Raw genomic sequence first — 14,538 nt, forward strand, 5'->3', positions numbered from 1 at the left:
ACTTTAGCTAATGTATAACAAGTCCTGCAGCACTTCCAGAAAGGGCCTGATGACTTAGGAGGAAGAAAAGCAAGAGTATAAGCAAATCAACATGAAAACACTTACCCTGGCAGCCCATGCAAAATTCAACAGCAACTTGTCCAGACTCTGAAACACAGCTGTCCGCAGAGAAATGGCTCAGATTCCCACCCCCCCCCACCGACAAAGCCTGCAGCACCACTTCCTGCACATCCCAAGCAGCTCTGCCTAAAGGCTACTGTGTCACCAGGTCTCCTACCCCAAAGCCCCAACAAATGGGAAGCATGCCCTCAGCAGCAGGCTTGCACAGCTCTTCTGGCATCTGAGGCACGCCATCTCCCCGTGTTGTACTCACTTCACACAAAATATACATAACCTAAGCATCTAAGCATGCTGGCACAGGAGGGCCCAGATGCTGCAAACTGAACGCGCATTCAGTGCTGGGATTTCAAAAGCAAGCGGTCAGCTTCGGGATGGAAGAAGATCTGGCCAAGTGTTTTGCAGAAGTGGCTCCCTGGATTGTATCCTGGAGCAGAACTTAATTAAAGAGCAGAAAATTTGCCCTTGATTACAAAATATATTAAGTCATCCAGAGAACTCTGCCAAGAATATTTAAAAAAAAATATTATGCTTGTTTCCAGAGGAACTGATTACCTCTCCCAGAGATTATTACAGTGATATTTTCTGCAGTCTAAGGAGTTTTACTATTCTCCAGGTAAGGGGTCATTCTTCACACACTATACCAAACCATAGATTAGCAGGAAAAACAAAACAAAAACACACAAACAAGAAAACGAAGGTCTAAAATTTTGAACCGGCATGAAAAGCAGATGGATAAAAAAGTTTGTATACATATTCTTCCCAAACTGTAAATCAGAATCTTAAAATGAGGGAGCAAAAAGACAAATCCATATGTACAGGACATCTACAAAACAACTCCCCTGGGGTCCGCATAATTGTCAATGTCATGAAAGATTTAAAAAAAAAGAGCAGAGAAACTTACAGCACACAGAGGACTTAAATATGATGACTAAATGCAATGCATAATCACTGACTAGATTCTGGATTCCCCCCCCAAAACTACAGAAGTTATTAAGATTTTAGGGAAATCTGAATATTAACTATATATTAGATAATATTATTTTATCCATGGCAAATAATGGCATTTTGGTTTTGTAGAAGGATGTCCTTGCTCTTGAAAGATATACTGGGTGATGTATTAAAGTATGATATCTCCAATTTAATTTAAAATGGTTCAATTCCCCCTCACCCTCCGAAAAAAGTGAATGGGTATAGAAAGGGAGGAAGCAAATGCAGCAACACGGTAAGAACTGGTGAATCTAGGTGAAAGTTATATGGGCGTTTTACTACTCTTTCCAATTTTCTGTGGAGTTTGATTATTTTCCAAAGAGAAGGGTGGAGGGAGGCAGTTTGCACCTATATAGATTAACAAAATTTCTTCTTAAACAACTTGCAGCTTTGCAGAGTGATGCACACAGTAAGCTCAGAGATCTTAACGTGCAGCTGACTAGCCATCCCATTTTAGGAACATCAGGTCACCGAAGAATGCTGATTTCTTAACAGAAGCCAAACTCAGCTCTACTTTGGGAAGAAGGCAAGAGAGAGGATTGTTTATCCTCTGCAGTTTAAAAGATAGCTTAGAGGCTACATAAATAAATATAGTATCCAGATACAGTCTGTACCTATCTGAGTCAACAACTTACCTTACTTTTGCTTCAATTCATATTTAGCTAATTACAGAAAAGAAGGCAAAAAAAAAAAAGGTAAAATTTAAGAATGTGCCAAAGGTAGGTACACAGAACATGCAAATTTGTTCTTATCCGCAAAAAGTTTGTTCAACAGGGCTTCCCTGGCGGCGCAGTGGTTGAGAGTCCGCCTGCCGATGCTGGGGACACGGGTTCGTGCCCCGGTCAGGGAAGATCCCACGTGCCGCGGAGCGGCTAGGCCCGTGAGCCATGGCCGCTGAGCCTGCGCATCCGGGGCCTGTGCTCCGCAACGGGAGAGGCCACAACAGTGAAAGGCCTGCCTACCGCAAAAAAAAAAAAAAAAAAAAAAAATTTGTTCAACAAACATAGAGAACAAATGTATGGATTCCAAGCGGGAAGGGTGGGTAGGAGGAATTGGGAGATTGGGACTGACAGATATACACTATTGATGTTATGTATAAAATAGAGAACTAAACAGGGAACTCTACTTAGTGCTCTGTGGTGACCTAAATGGAAAGGAAATCCAAAAAAGAGGGGATATATGTATACGTATCGCTGATTCACTTTGCTGTACAGTAGAAACTAACACAACACTGTAAAGCAACCATACTCCAATAAAAATTAATAAAAAAAGAAAATGTCATTAAAAATTAAAAATAAAGATAAAAAAGTTTGTTCAACAAAATACCACTTGCAAGAGTTCCTCAGTGTTAAGTATTATAGACACTATATTTTTATTATTCACTTTTATTTTTGTCAAAAAAATAGAACTTTCCTTTCCCCACCCCCCCCACACCCAATTCTCTCTTCAGAGGGAACTAATTTCAACTCGCTTAGGGTTTTATTCTGATATTTATATTTCATATGATATTTTTATATCTATATTTCTAAAAATGTCTTTATATTGCTAATTCCTGATTGTCCCATTTTAGTTATTACCTATTAACTTCTCCCTGTGGAAGATAAGGATTTAGTTCTCATACCCCATCCTTTATCCCCTTACATACAAATACGTCACACTTGCCCAATCCTCCCAGCATCCAACTCTACTGTAACGTTTGGTTAAGTCAATATTCAATGTTTACAGTAGTCTGACAAAGTAAACATTATTCCCAAGAGTGCTGAGCAGGACTTAATGAATTTTCCTTTCTTGGATAATTTGTTCTGTCTCTGCTTTTGTTTTTGTTGTTTGCTTAGCTTTTTATACACCTAAAACGTATTCACCTCATCAAACTCTCCCAAGAACTGCAAAACTCCTCTCAATAAAGTAAAAACATCGGGTAATTTGACAGGGGTGGGGTGTTCTATTTTCTCTTGGAGACATTCCTGCTATACCCTTCAACTTCAGTCAATCTAGCTGGAATAGTTGCTCTAGGCCAGACTTGACTGGGACTTCCCTTCCCCATCATCCTCAGCATTTCCTTCACCTTTTCCTCTGTGGGAACGCCTGTCCTTGGATCTCCTGGCTTCTCTTTCTTGGTTTATTCCCTTACTTTGACAGTGTACCATCTCCCATTAGCTACCTGAACAGAGTGCCCAGGATGCAATTTTTTGGGAGAATCTGTATGTCTTAAAATGTCTTGATTGGTAGTATGGAATTACAGATAGGAAATAATCTCCTTATAATTTCAAAAGTACAATATTACCTCATACCCATCTAGTTTCTAATGTGTCTGTAGAGCAGCCTGAATCTACTCTGGTTATTAATTCTTTTTACATTATTTTTTCCTTTTTGAAAGCTTTTAGGACCTTGTAGTCATCCCTGGAATCCTGAAATTAATAGGATATGCTTAGAGGTGAGTCTTTTTCATTCACTGGTGGGATACTCAGTATACTCTCCGTCTGTGACTCATATCTTTTAATTCCAGGAAATTTCCTTGTGAGCTTCCTTCACCACTTAGAGCCACTTTTACTTCTTGTCTCTTCCCTCCCCAGACACACAGGAGGACTGATTTGCAGTTCCCAGTACACGCTTTCACACCTCCACACCTCTGCACGGGCTAGTGTCTCTGCTTAGAATGCCTTTCCCTGCCCAGTGATGTCCCTGACCACCTCCTCTGGGCCTCACGAGCAGAGTTAATTCTCCTTCTGTACCACAGCCCCTCTCTTTATCCGTTCATCATTCCCACTTACTTCCCACCAGACTACACATTCCTTAAAGGCAAGACACATTTCTATTCACATCTGGATCTTCAGCACCTACTACGCAGCAAGGTGCATCACACCTTTTCCATTAAAAAGTATGTATTGAATGAATGAATGAATGAATGAATGAATAAATAAACGAATAAATAATTTCTGGCTATTCCTGTTATGCCTTTTGCAGCTGGAAAGATTCCAATCAGATTAAGTAAAATCTGAGAACTATAGTTTTGTTTGTTTGTTTGTTTGTTTTTGCAGTACGCGGGCCTCTCACTGCCGTGGCCTCTCCCGTTGCAGAGCACAGGCTCCGGACGCGCAGGCCCAGCCGCTCCGCGGCACGTGGGATCTTCCCAGACCGGGGCACGAACCCGCGTCCCCCGCATCGGCAGGCGGACCCCCAACCACTGTGCCACTAGGGAAGCCCTGAGAACTATACTTTTTATAAGCGCCCCCCAGAGGATTCTGAAGCAAATTCTGATCTGGAAACAGCTGCCTAGACTTCTTGGGAGACTGAGAACAGTATATTTGGGCTCTTCAGGATTAGGTTTCTCTGAGTCTGGAGGAGGGGGAGAGGAGGAGGGGGAGGAGGGAAGAAATCCTTCCAGAACAAACAGATCTGAACGAGGATGAGATCAATATGAATAAGTCTGAACCTTCTGGTACAGAGCAAGTCCAGGGAATGTGGATGAACTGAGGCAGGATCAGTCCCATCTGAAACTGACCCAGGGGTGCCGGAGGGAGGCTGACCTCTGAGAAGCACAGTTCTCCAGGATCTTCATCCTGAGATGAGGCAACCAGTCAGCTCTTCCCAGAATCACCGTTACTCATTTTGTGATACATCCTGCCTTTTGGAAACTGGCTATGTATGAACGGAACTATATAATTACTTGAGGGTTTTACTGAGACCATAAAAAATTAGGTCCCATCTGATTACCAAAGAGACTAACAATTCTGGGGTGTATGAATACAGGTTTTAACTCCAGTGAGCTTGGCAAAGCATCATGGGCATAGCTGAAAAACCTGACTGAGATTCCCAGTGCCATCTATGTGACTGTCTGACCACATATATTTACTTTTCCCTTTGAGCTTTCTCTCCTTTAAAATCATTATTCTAAGAGGATCAACTTATGACCAGAAGAATGGATAAACTGAGTTGCTGATTAATCATACTTGGAGCATCTTGGGGAAGACTGCTACCTGATGAAATTATGTTCTAATTTTTCAGGTGTATTCTCCAATGAATAGACTAGAATTTAATAAGAGTCATCTATATAAATGTATTTACATAGTATACACCATCAAATGATGTTTTCATCCCACCATGTTAAAACAATTGCTTTTACACAAGAAAGGCAATTTTTCTCCATGCAATAATTCCCAGTCCTAATTTTGTAGCATCCTAACTTTGGTTTCATAAACTCTCAAAGCTGTTTTAAAGATAAGTATCTATCACAGAGCACTGAAGGGTAAGTTAGAACAGGGATATCACAAAAATGTATAAGAGGGTGTCAGAACTCTGAAAATATTGAAAATCACTAACTCAGTGGTTGCATCCAATCATTTGAGTACTTGAGTAGTAAGACTAATTTTTTTTTTTTAATTTTTAAAGATTTCCTTAGGAAACTGCCCTGCCGTCCAGTGGTTAAGACTCCGTACTTTCACTGCCCGGGCCCTGGGCTCAATCCCTGGTCAGAGAACTAACATCTTGCAAGCCACAGGGCGTGGCCAAAAAAAAAAAAAATTTCCTTACATTAAAATTTTAAAATATTTTTAAACTATTAATTGCTGAAAGCATATCTAGTACTATCAGGTAATTATCAAAAGTGGAACTATAGGGAGGAAGAAAAAAAACCTTATAGGGAGTATTATTTTACTTTTTAAAGTTTTCAGCCTTCCAATCCAAAAAAATGGACTTTTGCCCTGGATTTTAAAAAAAGAAAAAAACCCCACAAATTTAGAATTAGATAGATGTGAGTTAGAACTCTGCCTCTACCTCTCAGTAACCTTAAATCAATCACTTTTCTCAGACCATGGCATTTCCAGGCCCAATAAATGAAATATCCATTCTGTTACCATGTGTCTCAAAATTGATAGTCCAAAAGCTATCAAGTTTGAACAGTATTTGACTTCTTCGATTTAAGTCTCACTTCCAAGTAACAGATATTTCAACACGGACACAGCATGATCCAGGGGAAAGACCCCAGTTCGATAGCTCTAGTAGCAAATCTGAACTGACTAGCTGCCAGGCCTTGGGCAGGGCACTGAGCCTCTCCGGTCTCAGCTTTCTCACTGGCAGTAATACCCATTCTGTGTAGTTGTTGAGAAGTAGGAGATGCTGTGAAAGGCCTTGCACAGTGCCCAGCACGTAGTATATAATACTCAATAAATGGAAACTATGGTTCTTCAATTATTTTAAGAAATCTTGATATCATATTTAACCATCTATTTTTTCAGCCTTTGTAGTTAGGTATGCTTTCCTCAATAGTTTTCCTCTCCCTGTTTTCAGAATTGTTTTATATTATATCTTCATTAGTTTTGAAGAACAACTATAAATAATGTATTGTTGATCCTTAAATCCCTATTTTGTGAGCTTCTTTGTGTACGTTTTATTTTTTTTTCCTCACTCCTCTAGTTGCTGCTGTTGGTTCTGGCCATTTTTGCAAGATCTATCTTCTTAGTAATATAATTTTCTTTTAAACATTTTTTTCATAAGGAGAATACTTAAGTTATTAAAAGACAATACTTTTATTTTTTGGCACTTTTTAGATACTAGAGTTTCTGGGACCCATTGAGTCAATTATAGCCCTCACTTTGGAAGGGTCTTAGAGTGTACATTTCTGTGGTGGCCATTATCTTCTTTCAAATCTTATCTAGTACATATCAAGTAGACTCAAGATACTCGCAAATCTTAATTAAAAAAATTAAATCTACCTATAAAAGGATTAGCTTTATTAGAAAAGAACTTTGGACTTTTTCTGGATTTTTCTATCTTTTAGGTTTATACGGGCCTATTATTTCTTAACTCAGATCCTTTTCGACCCCTAATTTACACTACTCTTCTTCCTCTCTTCACAAAATTTAAAAGTCTATTTTCTGATGCAATATAGAAAAAAAAATTCATTTGTTTTGTCATGACCTGAATATGACCAAAAAAACCCCAAAACCCCTCAGTAAATTCCTTTGCCAAACTCACTGCCCTAATATTTATTTATGTTAGTATTATTTCAGCCTCCTTAACACAGATTAGTAAATAAACTAATAAAAATGTGCTTCATCACCATGTACATAAAAACAATACCACTTGGATTGCAGGTCTGCAATTTTTTTTTTTTTTCTGCAAGTCTTATCTTCAAAAAAATGGGGAGCTCTGGTTTGATGTATTTGTTTATAACACCAAGGTCAAAGATTCTGTTCCTGAGCAGGACTGCTGTTCTGCTATGATAGATAAGATCTGTAAGACTAGCTAGAGACTAGGTATGAATAGAACTAACTAGTATTGTGTCTACTGTAGCTACATCCTTCCTTCCTCCAAGGCTGCTACCAGAAAGCAGACTATCTTGTCTAGAATAGGTTGCTGGGCTCAGTGAAGAGGATCTTCAGTCATGGATATCTGAGAGAAGCCAACTTTAAGAGTCTATAAAAACAGAAAAGCTATTGTTTCACTTTTTTTCCCCCCTCTCTCCTTTATCACATAAATAACATAGAACTCTCTAGTTAAAGCACAGGTTAAAATTAAAATGAACTAGTTAAATGAGACATTATTTGTACTTTAATACTTCAGTTAATGAAAAGAGACTTCCATGACATACTTTTCTTGCCAGAAATGTTGTTATGAGAAGGAAAATACAGGAGGAACAGGAATGTAGGGGGCAGGGGCACTTATGCCACAGAAATGCCATGTGTAAATGTGTCTGTGCTCAAACAGAAGCCCAACTAGGAAACTCGAAGTAGTTACAATCCAGGACATGGGTCACTGCAGGGGCTTCTCGTGTCGAATGATTAGAAGCTTCTAGTGTTGAAGGATTGGAGGCATGAGGAAGAGAATGGGGCCAGAGTCTGACTAAAGCAAAGGAGCATGGAGAGGGCACATTTCTATGGGCTGGCCAGAAGAGGAATACACAGGTGTTTGGGGATACGGGTGAGGGTAGGGGAGAAAGTCTGGTGAGTAAACAGGGCTTGTTCAGTCAGCAGGCCCATCCATCCCTAGATCCTGCTGCTACTCAGCTTTTATTTCTACTCTAGAACAGTTTGCTGTCAAACAGAAAGTATCTCACCTTCCTGGCTGCTAACAAACAGTACAATTTTGGACACACCTAGAATAAAGGTTCCCTGAGAAAGGGAAATATGAGAGTTAAAAACTGGTAACCTTGGGGGCCTTCCTGGGGGTGCCGTGGTTGAGAGTCCACCTGCCGATGCAGGGGACGTGGGTTCGTGCCCCGGTCCGGGAAGATCCCACATGCCACGGAGCGGCTGGGCCCGTGAGCCATGGCCGCTAAGCCTGAGCGTCCAGAGCCTGTGCTCCGCAACGGGAGAGGCCACAGCAGTGAGAGGCCCACGTACCGCAAACAAACAAACAAACAAACAAAAAAAAGAAAACAAACAAAAACCTGGTAACCTTGATGTAACATGAAAAAAAAAATGGGGACATTAAAACTAGATAAGACCAAAGGAAGACTCTGTAGTATGTATCACTGAGCCAGAGGCAATGCTATCTGTGGACAAAAGTTACAGAAAGAATTCTGGGTTATCAGAGCTGCCTAATAAGGAAATATGCCACCCTGTTTAGTAGTGAGTCCTCCATCACTGAGAGTGTTGAACGGGAGTGTGGGTAGGAGACGAGGAGAGCAGAACGACTCGTTTCACAAAGATCCACTCCAACCCTATGAGTACACCATGACTAACTGACCTCTCCCTTCCCTTCTTAGGGATACAGTCATGAACCTGACACTGTGAGCCCCTCGCTTGTGGAGGAACACAGTGATCAATGTCAGCAATGGGAATAATGGAGATGACTGGGCACCTCCTAAATTTCTCCTCCCAGACTGGCTGAGAAGGTGAGAGCCATATTTCAGACTTCTATCCTACAACTATCCTCCCCCCTCCTCTCGACTTCCAAAGCAAAGAGCTCTGCTGACCTCAAAAGCCACAGTATGACCACAGGAAAAAAAAAAAACTCTTTGGATGATGATCTACCCCTATTCTTCTCTCAGCATAATTGAATTGCATTACCCCGTGTGGCGGGCTGGCCTATGAAGCAGAATGGTGCGGTACCATTTACCAGAACCAAGACCATGCTCCTCAAATGTGGGTTATCCCACAGGTGGAGTACCCAGTTCTGAGCAGAAGATGTACGAATAAACACACATCTTACATCGGCGATTTTACTTTAAGATTTTACTTTTAAGATTTGGAGGAATAAACTTGCTTAATATCTATTTGTATTGGTTTGTTCAATAAAGTCAAACAGTACAGAAGACAATGCCAAAGTCACATGAATTTTTAAGATTAAATGCAAGATTTGAAAAAAACTGCTTGCTTACACTAGGGGTATTTATGGCTATACTTACAGATCCCTGAAGGAATACATTCTTCCTCACTTTTGGTAGAAAAGTTTAATAAGCAAAGATTTACTCCATGACCTTTAGGCAGTGATCCTTGCCTTCTCTTTTTGGTTTTCCTCTATGGAAGTCCAGAGATGAGTCCACAGAGAAGAATGTTGGTCCCTGAAGGCAATCTGTGCTCAAAATCAGCTGTAAGAATGGTTCCAATGTTGGCCTTCAAGGTCATAATCTTCCACCATTCCTACAGCTCCCAAATTGTTCAAATATAAATGCACTAATTTTCAGATTCTCCCCCCAAGAATATTACAAAGCTGTGTATAAACACAGAGGTACGCACTGAGCTGCTTTAGAAATCCTTATGTGCAAAGCAGGAGAATAGCTATGAAAACCTCCTAGCCCTACATACACACGTAAGTATGATTTGGGAACAGGGCAGGCTACCAAGGGCAAGCCTTAGCTGGGAACAGGTGAGACAGGCAGCTTTCTCTGTGTATAACTTGAGAGTGTGGAAAACCCCTTCTCTACCACTCAGTGATGGTGGCTAAAGTTCCTGGCACTGGCTCAAGCATTTCCATGTGCTGTCTCATATCCTTCTGCTTATGAAGCAGGGATTACTGTCCTCAGTTTGCATGTGAGGAAACTGAGGATCAACGGTGTAAAAGTTTCCCAAGCCAACTACCTAACTTAAAGTGACGCAACTGAAATTCAAATTCAGGTCTGACTTCAAAGTCATATCATTTTTTCCACCATATCATGTCTTTTTCCCACTATATCATTCTGCCTCCTCCTTCTAAGTTGCCTTTTTTTCTTTAAACAAACTCTTTTCTTATTATAGTAATTACTAGATTGCTTACCATCCACCTAAAGTTCAATCTGAGGCTTTAATGTGATGCTGGGGTTAGGGTGTCAAATGTGTGGCTGCTTTGTTCGCACAGAATCTTCTACTGTGTTGGGATTACTTAACTGCTATTAGGGCATAATCGATGGTTCAGCTGTCTGTAGGAGGGTCTGACACAAAAGCACCCAGGTATCAGTCAAACCAATCTAAGCTCAAGCATTTATAGCTCTCTTTCCTTGACAGGTACAGTTTTTTGGTCACAGCTGGAAGTCTGCTTATTTGTGTGTAGTGGGGCAAGGTTAATAGCCACAAAAGTAGCCTAAATCTTCCCTGCAGTAAGACCAAAAGGTGCCTTAGCTGTTCCTATTACATGTAGATAGACAAGACACCCTCCCTGTCAATCTGTCCTGGGTAGAATAAAATGGAAAACAAATGACCCAAATTGATTTTTATTTCCAGCATCTCTGGATACAGATATAAGGCTATCTTATTCCAAGAAGGCCTATATCACCACAAACATCCTTTTCTGTTTTTTTAAAAAAATCATTGATTCTCTCCTTTCTTTTCTCTGAATCCATCCATTTCTAAAATCAACTGTCCACTTTTCTCTTTCACTCCACACTAATAGTTTCACTCCATGTCTGACCCCTTTTCATGAAACATCGCTGTAATTTCTCCAGTGTTTTCTCTGATGACTAGATTATTCACTCCGCGCCCCTGTTAACTCCTGTTTATAATTTTGTAGCCCTATCAGTTTCACTGCTCATTCCGGATAGGCACTCAGCCAATATACTGCCAATAACACTCACTCTTGTGCTAACTTAAAATACACAGCTTAGCCTGCCAAGTTTCCTTATTTGGCAAGAAGGTCCCTGAGTTCCCAAGATCTTTGACCATCCATTTTTAGATCCAAATCCTCAGTGCTTAATAGTTGGATATTTCTCTCTCTCTCTTTAATTTGTCCTTATGTGTTCCCCAAAAGAATAAGAAAAAGAGATCAATCATCTATTTGCTTTCCTAGACAAGAAAAAAATGTCCTTGCCATTATGGTCATTTACTCTGGAATTATTACCACTAAAACTTTTGATATAAACAATATTTTCCAGTTAAAAAAATTCCCATAATAATCTCAAAAAAGTTATAATAAAAATTAAATTCTGAAGGATTAAAATAAACAGTACACATTGCTCTAAAAGACCATGTTTCTTTATCTTAATTCTCTCTTTCCAAACAAACTAAACTCACATTCATTTACAACCTCCCAAATCCCTCACTATTGTAGCAGGAACGGAAAACAAAGGCTCCACAAATGACTAAAACTATAATTAAAATGCAGCCATCCCATATTTTTTGAAAATCAAAAAACGACATGAAATTTCATTGTGGAGATGGGCCTACTACAAAGAAGACACTAACTGTCTTGGATTGCTTGTTTATTTTTTGTCTAAATGTGTCTGTAGGTTTGGTTCCACTGAATCCTAGCTGTTCACTTCAACGGAGGTCAGGAAAGCAAGAAGGCTCTCCTAAAACAGCTTTAAGGTTAAAATATGGATATACTTTAACAACCACTGTAGCTCAAAAATCATAGAATTAATTCTGTAAGTCCATTCTAATACACTATCATACATAAGAAGCTGTTTATTGTAATATCACTGGAATAGGACACTAAATGGTGTTGCTTTCATTATTAAAGAAACTAACAAAAATAGTAATTAAGTTTCCCCATAAACACTGCTTATCCAAGACCCAGAGGCGCATCAGAAACATACATTTTCAACAATCTAACGATTGCCCCATTTTGCAGGAAATTCAATGTCCTCCGGCCAGTTTTGGATTAAAGTTTGTCTGCAAGCTGTCAGGAGCAAGCGAGGCGTGGCGGCCGCCTCAGCCTTCACCTCCGGCCTGGTGCAGGACCCAGAGCCCAGGAACCCGGGGACGCCACCGGGTCGGCAAAGCGGCCACCCCGACGCCCGCGGAAGGCACGAGCTCCACGCTGCCCGGGGCTGTGCAGGCGCCGCCGCTCTGGGCGGGAGGCGAGCTCCCGGGCCGGCCGGCCGGAAAGCAGAAGTTAGTGGCCTCTCCTCGCACGCAAGCACCTCTGCCGGGAAGCGGCCTGCACCCTGCGCTGATTTGGGAGATTCGAGCCTCGCCTCCCGAGAGACGCCCGGGTCACCCCCGGCGAGGCCGGCGCTCCACGTCCGGGGAGGGGAGCGGCGGCCGGAAAGCGCCGCCCGCCGGGGCCGAGACCGCCGGAGTCTCTCCGGCTGCGCCCCACTCTTCCCGGCGCCAACTTCTGCCTGGGACCCGTGCGAACTTCCCGAGCCGCTCCCGGCCGCGCAAGGGCGCGGGAACCGGGGACGCCAGCTCCGGGTCGGGCAGGGGTGCTCCGTGGAGGCCCTGACCCCGGCAGGGCCTGGGCCCGCGACGCCAGGACGAGTCGCGATCGCGGCGGGCCTGCTCCGTACCCTCACCCCCGCAGCCTCCGGCCTGGCCCCTTACCTGGCTCCCGGGCCGGGCGCGAGCAGCAGCCGGGGGCGCCGAGGCCCCGCGCGCGGCAAGGGCAGGGGCGGCGGTCGGGGTTCGAGAGGACTGCGGCCGGCTCGGCTCCCACGCTTTCCGCCCGAGTCAGGAGTTGAACATTCCGCCTCTCCGCCCGCGCCAATGAGGAAGACAGTCACGGCAACAGCACCACCTACCTCCGAGCGCGGAACGTCCGGGCCTCCCTGTCCGCGCCCCACCCGCCCGCCGGCCCGGCCGCAGGGCAGAAGCGCCAGACAGCGAGGCGGGGGCGGGCGCTCGGGCTCCCAGGCTGCACCCCGAGGGCACCTTGCGCCCCGCGCCCTGGAACCCTCCCAGGCCGCCGCACCCCTCAGACCGCACCCCATACCGCGGGGGCGCGGGTAGAGGGGGTGTGCCTCTGCCTCCCTTTGTGCCTTCCCATCTTTTTAACAAGTTAACACCACGTATTCCCTCAACTCATCCTTATCAACAAACATTTACTATGAAAAAGGCGCTGGGATACAAAGACACGGGAGGCTCCTTCGTGCCCTACAGATGTTAATTATCTGCTTGGGAAGGGGACCGCCCGACGTGTACAGATATTTCGGGGAGGTAGGGCTGAAGGCTGCCTCAGTGGAACCATCAGTAGATACCTACGGAATTTTGAGGAAGGGTCATGGTCTGCTGCCCTGGTTGATGACTTTAGCAAAGCAGAGTTCAGATGAGACTAGAATCCGCTCCAGGTGTGAGAAAAAGGTGGCAATCAGCACTGGGGAGAGAAGTTATGGTCAGTGGGGAGGACTGCTCTGTGGAGGAAACGGGAGACGAGGTTCTAAAAGTATGGGAGGGGAAGGGTAAGCTGTGACAAAGTGAGAGAGTGGCATGGACATATAAACACTACCAAACGTAAAATAGATAGCTAGTGGGAAGCAGCCACATAGCACAGGGACATCAGCTCGGTGCTTTGTGACCACCTAGAGGGGTGGGATAGGGAGGGTGGGAGGGAGGGAGACGCAAGAGGGAAGAGATATGGGAACATATGTATGTGTATAACTGATTCACTTTGTTGTACAGCAGAAACTAACACACCATTGTAAAGCAATTATACTCCAATAAAGATGTTAAAAAATAAATTAAAAAATTAAAGTATGGGAGGCATGATCCAGGGCTCACTGATTCAGAATCTTATCATCTATGGACACTAGGGAACTGTGGAAAGTTAGAATCAAAGGGGTGAAGTAGATGTCTGTGGTTTTGTTTTTTTATGGTGATTTCGAGAGAAAGCAGTCCAGGGTGGTTGTAGAATGGGTTGCTAGGGCGAAATTGGGACGCAGCATATTGTCACCACCTGGTTATGCGAGGTGTGAGGATGTGAGCTGGCGTGTACAAAATAGAATTAGGAAAGAAGAAATGAACTTCGGAGACATGTTTCAGGAAGAGGCCACAGGAATTGGTGATCCACTAGATGTGGAAAAGAAGAAAGAGAGATGACGCCATGATATCAGACCTGGGTGACTAGAAGAATGATGGTGTCATTGACAGAAACAGAGATACTGGTGGAGTAGGAGCTGGCTTCCTGTTGCGTTTGAGGTCATGGGAGGAAAAACAGGTAGAGATGCAGCAGTTGAAATATGAAAATGATTCAGAAAAGAGGTCAGGAGGGAAATATAAAATTTGGAGATCATTCATATGGTTAAAGATATGGAAGTGGAGAGATGAGTGAATAGAGGTTAAAAAACCCCACTTTCTGGTT

At 43.0% G+C, this 14,538-nt stretch overlaps 1 protein-coding gene across 4 annotated transcripts in view; it reads right to left on the minus strand.

Moving 5' to 3' along the window:
• Positions 1-13,081, minus strand: part of MAP3K20 (mitogen-activated protein kinase kinase kinase 20) — a 179,742-nt gene extending 166,661 nt beyond the window's left edge. Inside the window, exon 1 of one of the 4 annotated variants that reach the window (XM_081242975.1) lies at positions 12,786-13,081. The gene's annotated coding sequence lies outside the window, so the exon portion shown is untranslated. Of the gene's footprint in view, positions 1-105; positions 206-12,785 lie in introns of those variants that run through there. The other 3 variants (XM_081242977.1, XM_081242976.1, XM_081242978.1) reach the window with 3 other exon arrangements.
• Positions 13,082-14,538: the final 1,457 nt, after the last annotated feature.

This window comes from Mesoplodon bidens (assembly GCF_964165515.1).
Source record: "Mesoplodon bidens genome assembly, chromosome: 8".
Lineage (NCBI taxonomy): Eukaryota > Metazoa > Chordata > Mammalia > Artiodactyla > Ziphiidae > Mesoplodon > Mesoplodon bidens.